Raw genomic sequence first — 22,590 nt, forward strand, 5'->3', positions numbered from 1 at the left:
CCCTTCCCTGCCTCCCTCCTTCCTTTCATCTTTCTTTTTGTCCTCCACTGTTTCTTGTCTCATCCCTGTCTTCCATCTCTGCTCCTCGCTCTTGTCTGGTCTAATTAACTTCCTCTGTTGGAGCAGCTTCCCCTCTTGGGTAAACTCAGACATAACCACAGCAAAGCAGTGTGGAATTTTCTGTTTGGTCAGTGTTCCCTGAGATGGTGGCAGCACTCAGCCATCCGGGTCAGAAGCTGGAGTCCTTCTGGAGCCTTGCTCACCTCTGCAGCTGGTCACCTCCGAGTCCTTGTTTCCTACTAAAAGAGTGCTCAGTCCGCCCTGCTTGTCCCCATTCTCACCACCCCATATGGCGGGAGAGGAAGCAGAGAGGGATCATGGTGGAAGAAAGGAACGCAGAGATGAGGGTCCCTTTTGGTGTCCTTGAAAGCAGTGACCCCTCACAGAGTAGGTTCTTGTGGTCTGCGTCCTGACCCCCAGCTTCCCCGCAGATACAGCTGCATTGGAGCCCCTGAAGACAAACCAGAGAAGTGCTGCATCCTGGGGGGGCAGGAGGCTTTGCTTTGCCCAGGGCTGGGCTCCTGAATGAATTCTGGTGCAGCCTTAACGGCCGAGTTGTGCTGTTGAAGGTGCACTGTTCTGTGTCCAGGCACTTCTGGAAGAGGAAGTCGAGGTCATGAGGCTGAATTAGGCTTTGTGTGCTCCTTCTAGGTTCTCAGCGTCTGTCTGGTCCTTTACTTGCTTTAGATCTCTGCCCCAGCCACTGTAGGCAGGAGCAGCTCTCTTCCTTGAGAACCTCTTGAGTTCTCAAAGTAGTAAACTTCATGGTGCCCTTAGTTTAGTCTGAATGGCCTTGGCCTTGGGGTCCATCCCAAGTTCCATAGCCAGCAGTTGGGTCCATGTCTCACATTTTTGTCCTTGTCTCCTCCACACAACATTGCCACAGTCCACCCCCGTTCCCCCTCCCCACCTCCAGTCTGGTGCAATAGGGATTTAAGGAGGAAATGGATTACCTGGATAGTAGAGGAAGGAAGTTTGTGGCTGGCAAATTGTTATTTTATTTGGAAAGTCTATCCCATTCTCTCCCAACCCTCAGAGCATAAGGTGAAGTCAGATGTCGTTGAGCTGTCTCTCTTCCTAGCCATCTTGGATAAAACAGAGGTACAGGGTTCACCCTTCAGAAGCTTGCTGAGACAGTCTTATTTACTAAAACAACAACAAAACAAAAACCACTTCAAGCCCCCAAATCCCAACCACACAAGTCTCTAACTTAGCCTCTGACAACTCTTGCATCTCTCTGGGTCTTGGACGCTCTGTGACTTAATTAAAACAGTGGTAACTTGGTAACTGTCTTGGGAGCACGCAGAGAGAGTCAAGCCTCATCTTGCCAAATTTTCCTAGAGTATGCACCCCTTCTTCATCTCCTCTGGGCCTTTACCTTAGAAGAGCTGTGTCATGCATTACTGATGGCAGATGCTGTCTGCATTGGAGATGAGTGGCTATAATCTTTCATCACCTTCAGGAGGACTGTGAAATCGTTGACTTCCTTTATCTTCTCGGGTTTGAGATGAGCTAGCATCTACCAGTTTTAGCCTCTGGAGTCCCATGGCCTCGTAAGAAGGGAGTGTTCTGCTGGCACTAGCTGTGCGGGGGACAGTAGTCCTTGACCCTTTGTTCTTTTCACTCTGCCTTCCTCTTCTCAGTCGTTCACAGCTCAGCCAACCAGCTAAGTGGGGTGTAGGCAGTTGTATCACCCCAGGGTAAGGAGCCCCAGACAGGGAGGGAATAAAGGCTTTCTGAATTCTTTCTTTCCTGCAAATTCAAAAGGCTAAGTGGTGCTCAAGTATGTTCCCTGACATCCCTGGGAGTAATGCTCAGGAATTCCCCCAGATTTGCCACTCTGAGACTTCCAAACAAGCTTCCTCCTGTTTCTGTCCTTCAAGATCTTAAATTGCTTTCTGCTCTCCCCCCTCCCTCCACATTCCTCTGCTTTTCCTTTCATCATCTCCCTCATCTTCCCTTCCTTGCATCCTGGGGTCTAATTGATTTCTCTATCGCACAGGTTGTTCAATGTTGATCTCTAAGTGAATGAACATTCATAAGGACCTCTTTTTACACAAAGGCAAACTAGCTCTCTTCTGCAGAAACATAGGATGGGCCCAGTGTCTGTCTTGTTAGGAAAGGAGCTAATCATTGCATAGATTCGGAACTTCTAAGTTCTTAACCTCGGGGAAAAAGAAGATAGTTTAAAAAATGGCATCTTCTCCTGTAGGATGTTGACGTTTATTTAGTATGACTCATCTGTAGATCAGGGCCGCCTTCCATGTTCCTAGGATAAGAACCGGATGTTGAAGGGCCACTGCTCTTCTCTCTCCCCAGGTCCGTAGAAGAAGCATCATAGTGTTCCTTTACAGGAGGTAAGCTGGTATGTCTATATCCCAGCAATCCCTGAAGAAGCTGAAATGCTGCATTCTTACCATCTAATGTTTCGGTTACAGCATTTAAGCCTGAGTCCTTGCTCACAACAGCTATCAGATGACAGCTTAGTATAGGAGGTTAAAGATCCACACGACTTCACTCTGATAGTTAAAAATATCACTGTGATTCTGCTTGTAGTGAACCGTGGTTTGGGGAGATGATGGGTCAGAATTGTTTGGATTCCTGAGCTGCTCTATATCCTTGATAAAGCTCGGATGGTCAGATCCCCGGCTGGGAGGTTTTGATGTGACTAGCAGGAGGGACAAAGGGCAGGTCAGGCAGGGCCCAGCTGTCTCTTCTTTCTGTGAGCGTTCTTTATTCCCCAGAGATGACTCCATGGGGATAAAAGCGGTAGTTTTCTATCTTCTTGTTCTGCAGGAGAACTTACAACCTCATGAATCAGACGTGTTATCTTACTTCTCAGTTTAAGGGGCTCCAAAAGACTTGATTTCCCTTTTTTCTTTCGGTATATTTGTCTGAAATGTTATTCAAGACTCCATTTACCCCTGGGACTGCAAATATAGTATATGTCCCCTGGAAACACTTTTGTTCTAACCAGAATGGAGCAGAGTAGGACATGAATCTCATTTGATCTGGGCCCTGTGTTTTGTCAGCTAAACTCAAAATCACATTTGCTCATCAGTTGACTCATACTGAACCTTTCCTCAGGTCTTTTTCACTAATAACCATCTTTATCCTGTTGTCTTGCAGTATTTTTCTAAGCTTCAGTGTAAAATTACATATTTTACCCTTTAAAAATTTCATCTTGCCATATTTAACCTATGGTTCCAGTTTGTGGAGGCTTTTCTCTCTGATTGTATCTAGTATATTAATTATCCCTCCCAATTAATTTATAATAAACATATTTGATAATTGTGTATCCAAGTCATTGATAAAAAGGGTAACCATGATGAGATCTAGAATAAATGGGAAGAGAAAGGAATATTACAGGCAACATCCCTGATGAACATAGATGCAAAAATCCTTAACAGAATACTAGAAAATAGAATTCAATAGCACACTAAGTCTAATAAGACAAAGGTCCAGTATCCAGCATCTATAAGTAACTTAAACAAATTTACAAGAAAAAAAAAACCCATTTTTAAAAAGTGGGCAAAGGACATGAACAGACACTTTTCAAAAGAAGACATACATGTAGCCAACAAGCATATGAAAAAAAGCTCAACATCACTGATCATTAGAGAAATGCAAATCAAAACCACAATGAGATACCATCTCACACCAGTCAGAATGGCTGTTATTAAAAAGCCAAAAAAATTACAGGTGCTGGTAAGGTTGTGGAGAAAAAGGAATGTTTATGTAGTGTTGGTGGGAGTGTAAATTAGTTCAACCATTGTGGAAGACAGTGTTGCGATACCTCAAAGACCTAAAAACAGAAATACCATTCCACCCAGCCATCCCATTACTGGGTATATACCCAAAGGAATATAAATCATTTGATTATAAGATGCTGGGTGCAGTGGCCCATGCCTGTAATTCCAGCACTTTGGGAGGCCGAGGCAGGCAGATCACTTGAGGTCAGGAGTTCGAGACCAGCCTGGCCAACATGGCGAAACCCTGTCTCTACTAAAAATACAAAAAAAAAAAAAAAATAGCTGGGCGTGGAGGTGCGCACCTGTAGTCCTAGCTACTCGGGAGGCTGAGGCAGGAGAATTGCTTGAATCTGAGAGGTGGTGGCTGCAGCAAGCCGAGATTGTGCCACTGCATTCCAGCCTGGGTGACAGAGTGAGACTCTGTCTCCAAAAAAAAAAAAATTTTTGTTCTATTATAAAGATACATGCACATGTATGTTCATTGCAACACTATTCACAATAGCAAAGACGTGTAATCAACCTAAATGCCCATCACAATAGACTGGTTAAAGAAAATGTACCTATACACCATGGAATACTATGCAGCCATAAAAAAGAATGAAATCATGTCCTTTACAGGAACATGGATGGAGCTGGAGGCCACTATCCTTAGCAAACTAATGCAGGAGCAGAAAACCAAATACCGCATGTTCTCACTTATAAGTGGGAGCTAAACATTGAGTACACATGGACACATAGAGGGGAAGAACAGGCACCAAGGCCTACTTGAGGGTGAAGGGTGGGAGGAGGGAGAGGATCGGGAAAAATACTAATGAGTACTAGGCTTAATACCTGGGTGATGAAATAATCTGTACAACAAGCCCCCATGACACAAGTTCACCTATATAACAAACCTGCACATGCACCCCTGAACTTAAATTAAAAAAAAAAGAGGCTGGGCATGGTGGCTCACGCCTGTAATCCCAGCACTTTGGGAGGCCTAGGTGGGCAGATCACGAGATCAGGAGATCGAGACCATCCTGGCTAACACGGTGAAACCCCGCCTCTACTGAAAATACAAAAAATTAGGCGGGCGTGGTGGCACGCGCCTGTAGTCCCAGCTACTCGGGAGCCTGAAGCAGGAGAATCACTTGAACCCAGGAGGCGGAGGTTGCAGTGAGCCAAGATCACGCCATTGCACTCCAGCCTGGGCGACAGAGCAAGGCTCCATCTCAAAAAAAAAAGAAGAAGAATGAGCAGTGGCCTCAAGTCACAAAAAAAGGAAAAAAAGGGTTCATGTACCATGATCAAGTGGGATTTATCCCTGGGATGCAAGGAAGGTGTATTAGTCCATTCTCATGCTGCTATAAAGAACTGCCCGAGACTGGGTAATTTATATAAGACAGAAGTTTAATTGACTCACAGTTCCACATGTCTGGGAGGCCTCAGGAAACTTACAGTCATGGTGGAAGGCACCTCTTCACAGGGTGGCAGGAGAGAGAATGAGTGTAAGCAGGGGAAATGCCAGGAGCTTATAAAACCATCAGATCTCATGAGCCTCACTCACTATCATGAGAACAGCATGGGGGAAATGGCCCCCATGATCTAATCACTTCCCATTGGATCCTTCCCTTGACACCTGGGGATTATGGGAACTACAATTCAAGATGAGATTTGGGTGGTGACACAGCCAAACCATATCAGATGGCTCAACATATGCAAATCAATAAATATGATAAAAACAGATGGGATGTGCCTAAACTTCTAGGAGTTCCAGAGCTCCTCTTCCTGGTTGATGCTGATTCATTTCATAGCACTGTTTGGACCCAGCTGTCCTGAGTTACCAGTCCATCCAGCTGCTGGTGTATCTCTGATTTTTTTTTTTTTAAAAGATCAAGAGAGATTTTTCTGAAGTCCAGATAAATTATGTCCCTGACATTCTTTGCCATATGTATGTGCATATGTGTGTATTTATTTACGATATATATTATATACAAATATATATTGTGTAAATATGTATGGATATTAGTTTTTAAGTCCCCAATCTGTTATTTATGGATCACTTACTAGCTATTGCTGAGTGTTTTACATGTATTATCTATTTTATTCTCTACAACAATTATATAATAACCTCATTAACTAAAAGTAATGATGTCTCTTGATGCGATTTGTACTTAATCTCCAGGGATCAATACTTCCTTCTCTGGGTCCTTGCCACTTTTTATATATTCTTTTCTGGAGTTTTGCCTATGATATTGATTAAGAAATATTTTTTGAGCACTTGTTATGTACAAAGAAAGTACTGCATTACAGCCTGCTGGAAATTCAAAGATGAATATGCTCAGAAGAGATTATATGTAATTAAAAATGTAAGGGAATGAACAGTAGCTTGGTAGAGAAAGGAAGAAAAACAAAAGAACAGTCCTGAGTGTGAATGGAACACTGAAACTAGCCCACCTGCAGAGTTCGAAAGGGAAACCTTTAGAAGCCATGGGGATGCTACAGTCCACGTTAGATTCTCTTCACAGAGATGGAAAGTATCCAGTTGACTGACAGTTTTAAATCCTATCTCAGTACCTTGTTGGAGTGGCTCCGTGAGTCTGAGGTCAAAGAGGAAGGTTGTGGGAAAGAGTCCACTTTTGAAATCTTTTCTTTAAAAAAATGTTGCTAAACGTTCAGTTATAAGATAAATCCTGGGAATCTAATGTACAGCATAGTGACTGTAGTTAATACTGTATTGTTTACTTGAAATTTGCCAAGAGAGTAAGTCTTAAGTGTCCTCACCTCTCCCCACCGCATACACAAAATGGTAACTGTGTATGGTAATGAATGTGTTAATTTGATTGTGATAATTGTTTCACAGTGTATTAGTATATCTAATTATCATGCTGTACATCTTTAGTATATATAACTTTTGTCAATCATAACTCAGTAAAGTTGGGAAAAATTGAGAAATTATTTAAAATATGTAGAATATCTATTTTTATATGTATAGTTTAAGTGACCCACCACCTAGCTTAAGAAAGAAATCACTACCGTTAACTTTAAAATCTCCTGTGTCCTTACCAATAATTGATTTAATTTAAGAAAATAAATGTATGTTGAATGGTAGAAAATAGTTCACAAGTTTGAGACCAGCCTGGGCAACATGGCAAAACCCCATCTCTACAAAAAATAAAAAAATTAGCAGGGTGTGGTGGTGCACACTTGTAGTCCCAGCTACTCGGGAAGCTGAGGTGGGAGAATTGCTTGAGCCTGGGAGGCAGAGGTTGCAGTGAGCCAAGATCTTGCCACTCCACTCCAGCCTGGGCGATAGAGCCAGACCTTGTTTCAAAAACAAAACAAACCAAAACAAATCTACAATAGCAGCAGTGTAGAATATGTAGAATTTAGTAAAAAGGAAAAAAATTGCTAACATGATTATTGCTTGGTATAAATTTTTTTCACTTGCATATGTCTTTACATTTTAATGTAGTTATAGCTTTATTATGCATAATTAGCGTTGTCTCCCATGCTAATAAAGTCTTCGTAATTGCCATTTAAAGTTAGTTCTTTTTTTTTTTTGAGACAGGATCTCTCTCTGTCTCCTGGGCTAGAGTGCAGTGACGTGATCACCGTTCACTGCAGCCTCTATCTCCTAGGCTAATGTGATCCTCCTACTTCAACCTCCTGTGTAGCTGGGACTACAGGCTTGTGCCAATTTTTTATTTTTTATTTTTTAGTAGAGACGAGGTCTCTATGTTGCCCAGGCAGGTCTTGAACTCCTGGTCTCAAGAGATCCTCCCACTTTGGCCTCCCAAAGTGCTGGGATTACTGGTGTGAGCCAGCTAGTTAATTTTTAAATAAAAAACATGTGTTATAAATTCAAAAGGTACAAAAAGATATACAGTGAAAAGCAAGTTTTCCTCCCACCCTCTTTTCTCCTTAGAACAAATTGCTGCTACCAGTTTGTGGTTTATAGTAGTTTCTTTTAAATTTTTTAAATTTAAATTAAATTTAATTAATTAATTTTTTTTTTTTTGAGGCAGAGTCTCGCTCTGTTGCCCAGGCTGGAATGCAGTAACATGATCTCAGCTCACTGCAACCTCTGCCTCCTGGGTTCAAGCAGTTCTCATGCCTCGGCCTCCTAAGTAGCTGAAATTAAGGCATGCGCCATTATGCCTGGCTAATTTTTGTATTTTTAGTAGAGATGGGGTTTCACCATGTTGGCCAGGCTGGTCTCAAATTCCTGAACTCAAGTGATCCACCCACCTTGGCCTCCCAAAGTGCTGGGATTACAGATGTGAGCCGCTGCACCCAGCCATAGTCATCTCTTACAATGGCTGCACAATAGTCCATCTAGTGCAGTTTTTCAGACTAAGGGCCATAATCCATTATTGGGTCAGGAAATCAGTTTAGTGGGCCTCTATGTACTTTGTTTTCTTAATTTCTTAATAACATAGATTAGGATTGAAAACAGCAGAGAGCATCACATATAGTAAAGATAGTGTTGTTTTGAGAAACCTTTTCGGTTCAGTTTTTTACACACACACCCTCTCACACATGCATATGCTAGATTACAATGTAAAACATTCTTTATTGGGTTGTGGTTTAAAAAAATACTCATCTAGGAATGACTGATACGGAGATTGTTTCTAATTCTTAAAATTATTATAAATAATGCTGGAAGCAGACATTTATTCTGCATACTTAGGAATTTTCTCTTAGGATACTCTCCCTGAGTGAGGCTACTGAATCAAAGTCTATGAGCATTTTAATTGATAAGTTACTTTCCAAAAGCCATATCCCATTTACTATTTAATAAATGTCATCTGTGCTTTGTTTAGCATAGGTTATTTTTATTTTAACACAGACTGTTTTCTATGGGTAATACATGTGATATATATATTTTTTAACAGAAAGGGATGATTTATTAATTTTACCCCCAAGTAATATAAAGTGAACATTTCCCTATTTTACTAAATATTCTTCAACAGCAGTGATCCTCATTCTGGGGGCGACTTTTCTTGGGTGTAGGGTAAATACTTTAGTGCTTCCCAAACTTGAGTCAGTCTTACCTGCCTTTATGATTTTTTCCTGTAACCATGTATTGTATATACTTTTATTTACTTATCTTTAAATTTGGCTTTTAAAAACTTTTTACTTTTAAATAATTTTAGACTTAGAGAAAAGTTGCAATGGCAGTACAAATTCTAATCTTGTGTAACTACAGTATAGTGATCAAAACTAAAATTGATATTGATATAGACTTAACTGGGATTTCACCAGTTTTTCTTATGAAACTCCTTTTTCTATTCCAGGATCAAATCCAGGATCCCATGTTGCTTTTAGTTGCAGCGTCTCCTTAGTCTCCTCTAATCTGTGACAGTTCCTCAGTCTGTCCTTGTCTTTCATGACCCTGGCCCTTGTGAGGAGTACTGGTCAGGTATTTTGTAGAATATCCCTTAGGTTGGGTTTACTTGATGTTTTCTCATAATTAGATCAAGGTCATGGATTTGGGAAGAGCACCACAGAGGTGAAATGCCCTTCTCAGCGCATGGTATCGGGGTACGTGGTGTCATTATGTCTTTATTGCCTGTAGTGTTAACGCTGATCAGTTGATTAAGGTGATATGTGCCAATTTCTCCACCGTGAGGTTATTTCTGCCTTTGTAATTAATAAATATTCTGGGAGAGATACTTTCAGGTTACACAAATATCCCATTTTTCCTTAAACTTTTTTTTTTTTTTTTTTTTTGAGACAGGGTCTCACTCTGTCACCCAGGCTCTGGCGTGCAGTGGCATGATCATGGCCCACTGCAGACTTGACCTCCTGCTGGGCTCAAGTGTGCTTCCCACCTCAGCCTCAAAAGTAGCGAGGCCCACAGGTGTGTGCCACCACACCTGGCTGTTTTTTATTTTTTGTAGAGATGGGGGTTTTGCCATGTTGCCCAGGCTGGTCTCAAACTCCTGAGCTCAAGCGATCTTCCCGTCTTGGCCTCTCAGATTGTTGGAATTACAGGCGTGAGCCACCAAGCCCCACCTCTCCTTAAACTTCTACCTGCTATAAAACAATACTAAAAGCAAACAAAAAACATAACTTCTTTAGTATTGATCTAATCAATGAGATTGGTAATAATGAGGTTAGTAGCTGGCTTTGTTCTTCTATACATTTATAATAATATAAAAGTATTAAAAATTTTAAAAAATGTTTGTCCATATACCACTTATAATCATCTTGTATACACACCCCATCTTGGACACGCTGGACTACTGTGAGGTGTTAAGCATCAAATGGTCTAGGTTCTGTGGTGACATTATTAATACTCTTTTTAGTTGGATTGATTAGTTGGTTGGTTTTATTAGTTCATTCATTTAAAAATTTATTAATTGTACTTGGTACACAGCCCTAAGCTAGAATTGAGAGTTAAGACATAGTTCTTTCTCTAAAGAATATTACGGCTAGCAGGAGAATTAAGCTGAATGAGCCTTGGTGCAGTCACACAAGGCAGTGGGGTGTGGCTGGCATTGGAGTGGCAGCCTGTTCTGAGGAGTACTGGGGGTAGGGCTAGAGAATCAGTCTAGCCAGGGAGAATGAGGGGAGCTAGGATTGAGGAGGTTGACACAGTCTGGGCTCACACTTCCCACAGCCTTGCCCAGATCTAACTCTTAGGGGTACTTCTTTCCCAGGCTGAAGGTATTTTCTTGGGTAGATCATAGAAAAGCAGCTTGAGTCCACATTCCTCCTAATACCCTGCCTCTTCCCTTTCCCTCCACTTTGCACCTTGCTTCCCCAATCCTGAAGATTTTAATCATGGTAGGTTAAGGTCATTGTTGAACTCAGAGTTCTGAGCTAGCTAAGCTTGGAAAGCCTATTATTATTATTATTATTATTATTATTATTATTATTATTCGAGACAGAGTCTCACTGTGTTGCCCAGGCTGGAGTACGGTGGTGTGATCTCAGCTCACTGCAACCTCCACCTCCTGGGTTTCAAGTGATTCTCCCACCTTAGCCTCCTGAGTAGCTGGGATTACAGGCACCTGCCACCACACCTGGCTAGTTTGTGTATTTTTACTAGAGACTGAGTTTTGCCGTGTTGGCCAGGCTGGTCTCAAACTCCTGACCTCAAGTGATCCGCCCGCCTTGGCCTCCCAAAGTGCTGGGATTACAGGTGTGAGCCACCACGCCCGGCCAGAAAGCCTATTCTAGAAGGGTACAACGGTGCTTTCATGGGGGTCTAGGGTATTGCTTCCTTGATCCAGTCTTTCCTGGCCCCAAGCCTATGTTTATGTGGCCCAGTGTTAACATGCTCCAACTTAATGAGGGACAGCGGCCAGGGACCTGTGGATTTGAGAGATTTCAGAAAATTGGCTTATATATTAACATTATCACAGAGACTCCAAGAAACTGAAGCAAGCTGTGAGTACCTATGTTGTGAGTATCTGGACATTGAGCTTTATATGGAGGGTTGTGAGCTGAGCGGAGGTGAACTAGGGCTGGATGACTGGCAGACTGAAGGAGAGGGGGCACAACCTAGCATGAAGGTGTGTGGTAGCTGCTTCACCGCAGGGCTGTGGGGTCTAGGAGAATTATAGGCTGAATTCCACACTTCCCTAGTTCAGAGCCTTAAGGTCAGGGATGGGGTGCTGGTGGTAGGAGAGGCAGGGGGAATTAGGTCAGGAGTAAGGACCTGGGAAAACTTCCTATCATAAAACACTAGGACTTGACCACAGAATGGGTATTTCTCTGCCTTCCTAGGAAGGCTGTGCAAGCACAGTTTGTGTGGCAGTGGTCAACACTGTGCAGGTCCTGCCAGATGTGGCTTCCAGGTGGAGGGGGCCCAGGATTGCCCTCTTGAGGAAGACATTTGTTTTGTTGATCTGAAGGCCCTAATAGCACCCAGGTAGAGAATGCTTGGTTTGCAGTAGACAGATTGTCTTCCAAGAGAACTTAGGTATTGTCAGCTGTTCAATGTCTGCTTTGTAAAGGCAACTTTGTCTCAGACTTATGGGTAGGGGTGAGTCTGAGCAAGGACCTCAGCAGGAGCCTTAGTCCTCTTCCAGGCCATTTCCTAATTTCCCCATCCTGTAATTTAGCACATTTCCTCTCTGTCCAGCCCTCCTTAGGCAGGAAGCCTGAGTCTCCCATTTTTTTTCTTCTAAAAAAGGCTACTTTTCATTGGTGACGGACCTCTGTCTGATCCCAAAGCCCCAAGCCCGGGGCTCTGCTGAAAGAAGTCTTTCTGCTGCTTTGGACTTACTCAGAAAGCAGTAGGACTGGGTGACTGCAGTAGAATGATGCAGTAGGACAGTCAAGCCGAAGGATGCTTGAACAGCTAGTCCCCCCCTCTCATGTGGAGGAAAAAGCAAAAGCCCTAAGGGAGACAGGGACTTGCCCAGGATTTTACCATTCCAGAAAGCTGGAAGCCAGGACTGGGCTCCAGCCTGCTGTCTACTCTTGAATTTTAAAAGCTTCCCTCCTTACCACATTGCCATTCACAGGCAGAAGAGGAAAATTGTAAAGCCCTTAAGGGCTCTTCTGTAAATGGCAGCTAGAACCCAGTGTAGGAGAATTGGTGGAGAGGAACATGTTTGATTCCCCCCACCTTTTTTTTTTGAGACAGTTTCGCTCTGTCACCCAGGCTAGAGTGCAGTGATGCGATGATCTCTCTCTGCAACCTTAACCTCCCAGGCTCAAGTGATCCTCCCACTTCAGCTTCCCGAGTAACTGAGACCACAAGCGTGTGCCACTATGCCCAGCCAATTTTTAAAAATTATTATTTGTAGAGATAGGGTTTCCTTATGTTGCTCAGGCTAGTCTTGAACTCCTGGGCTCAAGCAGTTCTCCCACGCCAGCCTCCCAAAGTGCTGGGATTACAGGTGTGAGCCACTGCACTTGACCTGATCACCCATTAATTTGGTAGAACTGGATGTTTTCAGTGGGAATACCAGTGGACCCCAGTCTGGTGGGCATTAGAAACCAGGCTTCCCAGAGGCATTTGAAATTAGACCGCCATTTCTTAGGCATTCTAAGATCCAACCAATAATATTGAAACAACAGCCCATTTTACTTGAATTTCTTTGATCCCAAAGTAAGGAATGACTTTAAAAGATTTACTCTGTTCCTATGTTTTCAGGTTCAGAATTTCAGTTGTCTTTAAAGATTCAAGAAAGTACTATAAACCCCTCTAGTGACCTAATCTGGAATCCGATTTACATATATGTATTTTCTTGTACAATGTAGGTCCATCCACTCAAATTCCCTCACCTTAGAGAGAAAATAGCTGTTTCTGTTTGTTTGTTTGGAGAGTGTTTTCAATGATTCATTTGTATCACACACACTCATTGCACACATTGAATGAAATACTAAAGTGGATATACCTCGAAGAGCTCAGGTCTGTGGGGGGAGACAGGTGTGCAAGTAACAGTGATAGAGTGGTATCAATGCTATAGTAAAGGCATCTTTAAACTGCTGTTGATGTGCAGAAGAGACAAACAGATTCTATCAGGAGATTGAAAAATATTTGACAGAGGAGGTGATAACTGAGTTGGACCTTGAAGGCAGTAAGATTTTGTTAGTCGGGGAAGGAGGCATTCAGATAAAGGTAACAGCATGAGCCGTAGGGGGAAGGAGAGGAAAATGCAGACAGTGTTCAAAGAACCAGGCAGTGCACTGTGGTTGTGCCTGTAATGGGGTGGTTGGTAGCAGGGGAGGTGTGGGCAAGAGATGAAGCCAGAGGATTTCAGATTTGGGTGGGAGCGAAGGCCAGAAGAGGGAACGTTGGACGTAGTCACGCTACTGTTGCTGTTATTTAGACCTTCATTTTTCCTCCAGACTGTAGTGTTCAAAATTCTTTTTAGTAATAGAACCCTTTTTTTTCTGAACTTTTTACAACCATCTCCAAATTATAAAACATAAGACTTTTTTTTTTTTTAGTAAAAATGTATTTTTTTACAAGCACAGTGGCTTGCACCATGGAGGGGAGAAGGAGGTGTTTTGTCCTTGGAGCTGCTGGCCTGAGAGAACCTTGTCATCGTGGGAGCTGGTCCATTCCTACACAGTGGTCTGGCAATGACCCGGTGGTGGTGGAGGCCTGTGAGTGGGCACTGGTAATGGGAGCAGCTGTAAAACCCTGGAGGGCAGCCCCAGGAGAGTGACCTTACCAGGAAAGTTCTGGGAAACAAACCACAGGGAGGCTTTACAGGAATTTTTGGTTGTGCCCACAGGCAAGGCACATGAGGAAAAGAAATGTAATTATAGTTTGTAAGTCTATGAAAAGAGGCAATGAGTGACATGAAATAGCTGCTCTAAGTTTCTTCTTCCTGTCGGACAGGAAGAAATGGGGTTTTATGCATTTCACTCAGCAGATATTTATTGAGTGCTAGCTGTGAGCTGGGCCCTGCACTAAGTGCAGGGAATATTGATGGTTAGCAAAATAGTCAAGGTTCGTATCCTAAGGAACTCGTGAGGGAAGACTGAGATTAAGCAGATAACTGTACAAATGCATAATTACACAGCATGGTGAGTGCTCTGAAGGATAAGTGTGGGGAACCTCATTTAGATTGGAGGATTGTGAAAGTCAAGAGACAGGAGAGTCAAGGTGAGGCAAGGTGAGTAAGAGCTATCCAGGCAAAGACTGCTTGGTAGGGGAGTGTCCCAGCAACGGGAAACAACCTGGAAAAAATATGACACTTCGGGGGAACTAAAAGCAGTTGTATGTGGCTGATGCACAGACAGGGAAGGGCAGGAAGTGTGCTGAAAGAAGGCAGGAGGAGAATTATGCTGGGCCTTATAGGTCCTGGTAAGAAGTTAGATTTTATCGTAAGTGTAGTGGGAAGTCAATGAAGTGTGTTAAGCAGGAAATGACCTGATCTGGTGTAAAAAAAAAAAAAGTGATTCAGACAGCTCTAATGGCTTTGTGAGGGGAGAGTGGAAGCTGGGGCAATTAGGAGGTTTTTGCAATAATTTAAGTGAGAGATGGGTAGCATCAGAGGTAGAGAAAAGTGGACAGATAAAAGATATATTTTGGAAGTAGAATTGTTTGCAGTTGGGAAATGGGTTGGATGTGGGCAGAAAGAAAAAGGGAGAGTCGAGGATGTCTCCCAGGTTTCTGGCACATGTATGCTTGCAGGCCTCTCAGCAGACAGCAGAGAGCTTATATAAGGTTGTCAAATCCTTATCCTTCAGAAAGGTCAGGTAGGATTGGTCTAAATCCAGCCTTGCAGAGGCAGTGGCGGGATTCAGCTGTCCCTGACTCTGCCCAGTTCAAGGAGTGTGTACACAGTAGCATTACCCAAGCAGGGATTCCAGTTCTCTCACTAATGGGGCCCTTCCTTTGTCCCTTCCCCCGGATAAGGCCCTAAGGAACCTCCATAACTCCAGCATGCCACTAGGGGGAGCATGGCCCACATTCTGGGTCTGGTTTGGAGGGCTTTTTAAGTTTGGATTACTTCAGGAACTGACTTGTATCAGCTCTAGTACTCAGTCCTGACCCCTGGCCCCTCATGCTGCTTAAAAGAATGCCTGGCATATGGTAGGTGTTCAATAAGTGTTAATTGGTGTTACTACTGTATTATTAATATTATCTTATTGTAGAAAGGGGTGGGATCACCCCTTCTTTCTCAGGATGGAGACTAGGCAAGTGGAATGTGCATTTTGAGGATCAGGAGGAGAGCAGAGGGATGCCTTTTGAACAAGGAAAAGGCGGAAGTTTAGTGATTTGATGATACTACGTTTGCCCTTCTGTCTTGTCTTTCTTTGTAGACTTGGGATTCTTCAGCTGGGGCTTGGGTGAGGTTGGGGATTTATAGTGGGTGATTAGGTTCACTCCCTTTGAAGCTCTGATTGCTTCACTAAAGCAGTAGTGCCCCCCATTTAGGATTTGTGCCATTCTGTCATTTCCTGTTGGATTTTATAACACTTCTCCTACCTTAACTTCTGGTATATATTTACCTTTTAAACTCTAGTCAATCAGAATCTTGTTTTGAGAATGTTGCGATATGCTGGAAATTAATTAAAAAAACCCACTAGATTCTGCATAGGATGTTGCATTAAAGATTCTATCAGGCTGGGTGTGGTGGTACACACCTATAATCCCAGCTACTCAGGAGGCTGAGGTGGGAGGATTGCTTGAGCTCAGGAGTTCAAGACCAGCCTGGGCAACATAGTAAGACCTTGTGTCAATAAATAAATAAATAAATAACATCAGGACCTTTAGCACTGTTTTTGGGAGCAACATTGGAAAATATCCTCCTTAAGCCTCAGTGTCCCCATCCTGGGGAGGGTATTAACTGTCCCAGTGCTTTTTGTTTGTTTTTGGTGAGGAGTTGTCGAGAGGAGTGAAGTTCTTAGTTCAGTGCCTGACTTGAGAGTGCTTTCACGGACAGCATCTCTTCCGATGCTCAGCCCCCAGCCCTGTCAGTAGGCTCTGTAGGTGGAAAGGGGGAAGTCACGTGACTTGCCCAATGGCACGTGGCCTGTTAGTGGTGGAGTCAGGCACTGCCAAGGTCTTCTCACCCCTGGTGCTGTTGCAACCACTGTGCTTAATGTACTCAAGAGACTTGAAAGGCTTGGGGATTGTTTCTAGATTTTATTTCCTGGTTCTGTGACCTGGGGCAAGTAATTTTACTTCTGTTGTATAATTTTTTTAAAAAAAATCTGTTAAATTAGTATAATAATGCCAATCCTAACTTTCAGACCTGTCGTGTTGAACAGATGAGCCAAGATTTTGAGAGTCGTTTAGAAAAGTGTAAGGTCATATATAGCTGTAGGGTAGGGCTTTTTCTCCGAGCTGTGCATCAGGACGTTTTACATCTCAGAGATGCTGTCTTAAGGTCTTTAGGCTGAAAGGATGGTAGTCAGCCTATCTCGCCACAACTTACAAGGATTCTTTACCTTCCCTTGGGAGCCCAGTGTTATCTCATAACCAGTTATCAAAAAGTTGACAGTTTTTGAAATCAGGTTGCAATATACTTTAGTTGAAAGTGTGCTGGACTAGGGGGATCTTGGCTGATTTCTTCTCTTAGTTCTTTGACTGCCTAACTGTATAAGTGTAGATCAAATGTTTAATCTCTCTGAGTCTCAGTTTTTCCATCTATAAAATGGTCATAAGGCCAGTATGCTGGCTCACGCCTGTAATCCCAGCACTTTGGGAGGCTGAGGCAGGAGGATTGCGTGAAGCCAGGAGTTCAAAACCAGCCTGGGCAACATAGTGAGACCCTGTCTCTATAAAAATAAAAATAAAAAAAGTAGCCAGGCATGGTGGTGCATGCCTGTAGTCCCAGCTACTTCAGACGCTGAGGCAGGAGGATCGTTTGAGCCCAGGAGTTTGATGATGTAGTGAGCTGTGATTGCACCAATGTACTCCAGCTTGGGTAATGGAGCAAGATCCTGTCTCTAAAATTTAAAAAGAATAATAAATAAACTTGAAAAAATGGTCATAAAAATATCTGTGCAGTGTATTTCAAAAGGTTATGAGGATCAAACAAAATGATACATGTAAAAAGAATGTTACAAAGCAGAAATGTATGCTGGGTAGGGGGGAGAGGAAGGGACAGGATGGGGATGGGGATGGGACTAAACTTAGGGGGTCTGCCATGTCCCAGGGACTGTGCTCATTTTCTGACAGGAGCAATATTATTACCGACTGTGACAGCAGCTCCCACGAAGCCTGCACCTTAGCTGCAGACCCTGAGCAGGGCAGAGAGACAAGGCTATATTTGTATCAGGTTTGTCGTCTGGGTTGTGACTCTCGACTTGCCCAGGATTCTTCCTGGTCCTGACCGAGTGTCTTTGCTCTCCATTTCAGGAAGATGAGAGACTGCTTAGGCGCCACCACTAGTACCATGAGTCCCTGCACTGGTTAAAGCCATCGCCACAACCTGGACAGGCAGCAAGGTAAGCAGAGAGGCCAGTCCAGGCGAGCTCCTGGGATGTGAGTGCATTTCCGCCCCAACTGCTGCCCGGAAAAATCCCAAGTGCACAAACAAGTCAAGGCAGCGCATCAGGGTCCCTCCTACCCGAGCTCCAGGACCCAGAGGAAGGGCTGGCTTCCCCTCCAAGCGCTTCAGCTAGCTCCCTCCCCCCCGGCAGGGATTCTTTCAAGTTATAAAAAATGAGACACTGGAGGGGAAGAAAACAAGTCCACTCACTGTCTTCTCCCTTCTCCCCTCTGAGCTGTTCAAGCAAGTTCCCAGGAGCAGTTCAGATCCCCTGTTGGACTGGAAGGGAGGTAGGAGGAGTGGAATGCATGCAAAAACCGAGCTGATCAAAAGACAGTGCTGTTTCATGGAAGCCTCCCAGAACTCAGAGAGAGAGAGAGAGAGAGAGTGAGAAAGAAAGAAAAAGAGAGCGCCCTTGTGCACGCGCTAGGCCAAGAGCGCGCCGCTGTGCGCGCGCCCGCCTAGCAAGGACAGGGTCTCCATGACAACTGGCCTGGCCGGCTAGCAGTGCTCTGCTCACTTGGCTGCGAGGAGCGCCACGAAAGGTCAGAGGAAGGAGCTGTGGGAAGCTCGCAGCAGGTATCGGAGCTTAAGCCAGTGGATTTGGGGGCCCTGGGCTCCCTAGCCGGCTGCGGTGTGAGAATGGAGTGGGCAGGAAAGCGGCGGGACTTTCAGGTAAGGGCAGCTCCGGGCTGGGATCGTTTGGCCTCCTTTCCTGGCCCTTCTCTCCGGCTGTTTTCTGGGAGGCAGGCGAGTGTCCGTAGTCTCTGCTCGGGGTTTGGGGCTCAGGAATGATGTCATGCTCCAACAGTTGGATTCTATTAGCTTAAGGAGGAGGGAAACGGCCAATTTTCTTGACTTTGCAAATCTAGCTGATCTCACTCTTGCTGAATCTGAGGTGTTTAGACTTAACTGTAAAAAGCATCATTTTACTTTTATTTAGCACAAAGGCGCAGGATATTTTTACAGGAAGAATCTTTTATATGGAAAAATCTGAGTTAACATCACTCCTGTGGTGTTTGTAGTTCTTACAGGGAAACTCCAGTGCCTTTTGAGCCGCTTGTTCGCCCTAGTGAACACTGTCTGTTTTGTCTCTTGGTGCTGCTATGTCTGACCTGTAATGGAAAAAAAAAAGGCTAATTAAGCTCAGCGAGGAGCCTGTGGTGAGTTCCAAGTCCCTCTAGAGCATTTATTAGGACAGAGGGACTGTCACAGGGATGCCTGAGCTGGGGTTTTGCACTCTCTCTCTTCCAGGCAGCTTGGTAAGAATCAAGCTGTCCTCCCACATTAAAAGGTCGATCACAGACTTTTCTAAGAGGTGGAGGAGGGGGCTGGCTTGGGGTTGGGGGGCCAGCAAACAGGTTTCTCATCCAGATGTCCCAGAGTGAGCTCTCAACGGCAGCTGCTAAGAGCTGAGGAACATGAGGCACTGTAGTTGTGCCGGGTGGATTCCTTTGGTTACATTTTGACCAAATCTCAGGGCATGCAGTGTCCACGCTGTGCACTCCTACACTGATTGTCCTAAGTTTTGGTAAAACTTGTTCTGACCTAGAGGAGTGGTACGTGGTGAGCTGTGTGGCCTAGGAAAGGAGACCCTCCCAGAAAGGCAGTTTTATAGGTGATAGGGTAGCGGGGCTGTCAGTAATATTATTAGGAGGATGAATGCAGCAAAGACTCCCTGCAACGGAGACCCATCAGGGGATGTGCTTCCACTTGAGCCATGTTATGTCTTAAATTCACTTCTTGGCCTCAGGGAACTTTGCAAATGCCTTTGGTTTCTCTGTGGGATGAGGGAACAGCTGCTGTCCTGGCTCTTCGGTTTTTCTTCTTGAACTTTCTGAACAGAATGTCTTTTGTATTCTGGCAAACAATGAGGGGGCATTCTGATTAACTTCGGGTCAGCTTGCCAATGCAAGCACTGGCCATGTCCCCAGTTCTGGCTCCCTAAAATGAGTACATGTTTACATCATGGTTGTGGCCTGAGGATCCACAAGGGTGAACTCCATGGCCCTGGACCTCAGATGGTCCACTTCTGAAGTTATTCCTCTTGCTACACTCCAGGGATCCTTTGCTTAGTTGAAACCTACATTTTGCTAGAGGGATGTGGCATAACGCTGAGCCAGTGGGCCCTTCAGTTGGCAGTGTAAATCCAGAACCTCAGCCTTCTTTTCTACTTGTGTGTGTAGTTGGAGCTTTTCAATTTTACCATCCCCACATGTGTGAAGAGGGCTAGCAGAGACCCAGTTTCAGGAGCTGGTGCTCTTTCTTTTGGTATAGCAGAAAGAATAATGGATTTGGGTTGCTAGACTTGAGTCGACGGCTAGATTCTGTTCCCATAGGGTGGCCACGGGCAAGTATCTTAACTAATAGGAGCTTCAGATTCTTACCTGTGAGATGGAGGTAATAAGAACGACTTCACAGGACTGTTGGGAGGAGCCAGTGGGATAACTTCCATGAAAGTAATTTGAAACAAGTCACGTCCTATCTAATGTAACGTGTTGTGAATTGAAGCTTGAGGAATGACCCAACTCTCTGGAAAGTCACTTTGCCTCTCTGTTCTGGTTCTCTCATTTTATAAAGTGCCTTCTTCCTTTCTGCATTTATAAGTAAACATGAGAAAAATCTGAAAAGACTTCTTCAGGATGTTTAAGGAAACAAATGTTGCTTTCCTTGGGTTGGGTCATTTCATAAGAGTGATATTTGCCTTACACCTGGAGCCTCATAGACGATCCTGCAGAGAGGAAGCTTTCCTTGGTCACCTGACTCATGTGTTTATATATAGTATAGAGGAGAGGTATTCCAGAAGACTCGTCGCTTTTCCTGTGTCCCACAGCTGCCTATAGAGTTGTGGCACCATACACTTTAGCAGCAGGAAAAGAGGCCAGCTTGGTTCCCTCATCCTGCTGGGTCCTGCTGGGCAGACTCTGCAGTGGGCAAAGGGGTCTTTCTCCTTCATTCTGGGTTTAGAAGGCAGGGTTCTAACTGGGAGAAAGTGTTATTGCTCCGAAAGGCTTCTTGGGGGCTGGGCAGGTCTTTCAGGAACTCGTAAGGCCACAGCTTATGGGGAAAGAAAAAGAAACAAGGAAGTGGGAATTCCAAGGGCAGAGATTCTTGATATGCCGTGGGACTGTGCCAAGGAATGGAAGAGCAGGAGAAGGGAGACTCCAGGCAAGCAGAGTCCCAGGTCTGTCCTCAGTGAGTCGAAAGGGCGTATGGCATACTAGAGCGCCTCACCCACAGCCCCAGCTTTACTGTAGGATGGGGAAAACCTGCCAGCCATGTCCCGGAGTGGTGTCTGGGAAGAAGCCCTTGAGCAGACCCGTAGTAGGCAGATTAAAAAAATGAAACAAAACAAGCAGCTCCCCTTCTAGCTGAGTCATGTCACAACAGCCTCTAAGGCCCGAAGGAGAAGCTGCCCACAGCTTAGACTGGGGCTGCAGCTGTTCCCCCACTCGCATCAGTCCGGCTTCCCAGAGCTGAGTCACAAATTGGATCTGTCTATGTTCCTTAAGGATTAAAAAGTAACATTCCTGTTCTCACTCCCTCTTTCCTCCTTCTACTCCCCTTCCTGTACCTTCTCCCCTTGGGCTCTCTCTCTCTCAAATTAGATATCAGTCACCCAGGGAAGATGAAACTTTGAAATACACTGGAGAACAGGCCAAGGACACCCTTGGTTCTGCTGGTTCAGCCTCTTTCCCTGGAATGAAGGGCGGGGTGTACAGATTCAGGAGGGCAATCCAAGTATGGCCCCACTGGTAGCCTAGACCTAAGAGAGGCTGTGCCCCACTCTCCGCCGCATCTGATTCTAAGAACTGCATTACGGGAGGTCCACCTGGCACCTCAGGGAGATGGGAGGCTCTGAGGCCTGGGCCTTCTGAAGCACCTCCCTGTGGGGCAGGTGGGACTGAAGGATTGAAGAATACATCTTCCTTCCTGTCATTCCTCTTAGCCGTTAACTGTCATTGCCCTGGAAATGTCCCCATTTCCACTATTGGGCCTAAGAGAGTTGGCCAAGGCAGCCAAGCCCAGGGAACACATAGTTTGAGGCTGGAGGAGGCCTGGCAGCAGCCCTTCCAAGCCCTGGCTTGGCCTTCCTTCTGTGCCTCTGCATGGGCTTGGGAGGAGGGTGTGTTTAGGGCAGGCTGCAAGGAGGGGAAGGGGAAATCTGCAGGCAGATAATTGAGTTCTTTGAGTTGGAGGGACCATGGAAAGTGGAGAAGGGGCCAGGAGGGCATAGAATGAAAAAAAAAGACCATCTGGCGTAGTCTGCAGAGATTTGTCTTTAAAGCCTGTGGGAAAACTTGCATTAGTGTGTGCCTTCTCCTGGGGAGGCAGGGGCTGGGGAGGCTGGGCATTTGTTTCATCCTGGAGGGGAGGTGCTATGTGTATGTGTGTCTGTCTCAGTAGGTGGGTCGGAGGAACTAGTGGGTGCATCTGTCTTAGGGGAACATGCCACATAATATTGTGCTGATAGAAAAAACCTGAGGTCTCTATTTCTAGACATAGGCCCCAGAAAGCTCTCCTGGGGGTGTGGGTGTGTGTGTGTGTGTGTGTGTGTGTGTGTGTGTGTGTGTGTGTGTGTGTGTGTGCAGAAAGCTCTCCTGGGGGGGGGGGTGTGTGTGTGTGTGTGTGTGTGTGTAGAAAGCTCTCCTGGGGTGTGTGTGTGTGTGTGTGTGTGTGTGTTTTGAAGGGAGAGGAGGGTGTTAAATGAGTCTAGACTACCTTATTGAAGAATTTCTCCAAAGACCCCTTCTCTTATTTTTTTTGACTTTGATGTGATGAATGTACTGTTGTTGGGGAGGCTGTTGAAACTATCACTATACTCTTCTCATCTAAAACTGCCTGAATGTTAGATTTCACTGTCCTTATAAAAGAGT

General features: G+C 44.7%; 1 protein-coding gene across 14 annotated transcripts in view; it reads left to right on the forward strand.

Moving 5' to 3' along the window:
* Positions 1–22,590, forward strand: part of DENND2B (DENN domain containing 2B) — a 210,858-nt gene that overhangs the window by 74,713 nt on the left and 113,555 nt on the right. For 10 of the 14 annotated variants that reach the window (XM_063671943.1, XM_063671942.1, XM_063671946.1 and 7 more), the window contains one exon: positions 17,581–17,669. The exons of 3 other annotated variants lie outside the window; for them this stretch is intronic. The gene's annotated coding sequence lies outside the window, so the exon portion shown is untranslated. Of the gene's footprint in view, positions 1–17,580; positions 17,670–17,890; positions 18,389–22,590 lie in introns of those variants that run through there. One more of the 14 variants, XM_054438410.2, reaches the window with a different exon arrangement.

This window comes from Pongo pygmaeus, chromosome 9 (genome assembly GCF_028885625.2).
Source record: "Pongo pygmaeus isolate AG05252 chromosome 9, NHGRI_mPonPyg2-v2.0_pri, whole genome shotgun sequence".
NCBI lineage: Eukaryota > Metazoa > Chordata > Mammalia > Primates > Hominidae > Pongo > Pongo pygmaeus.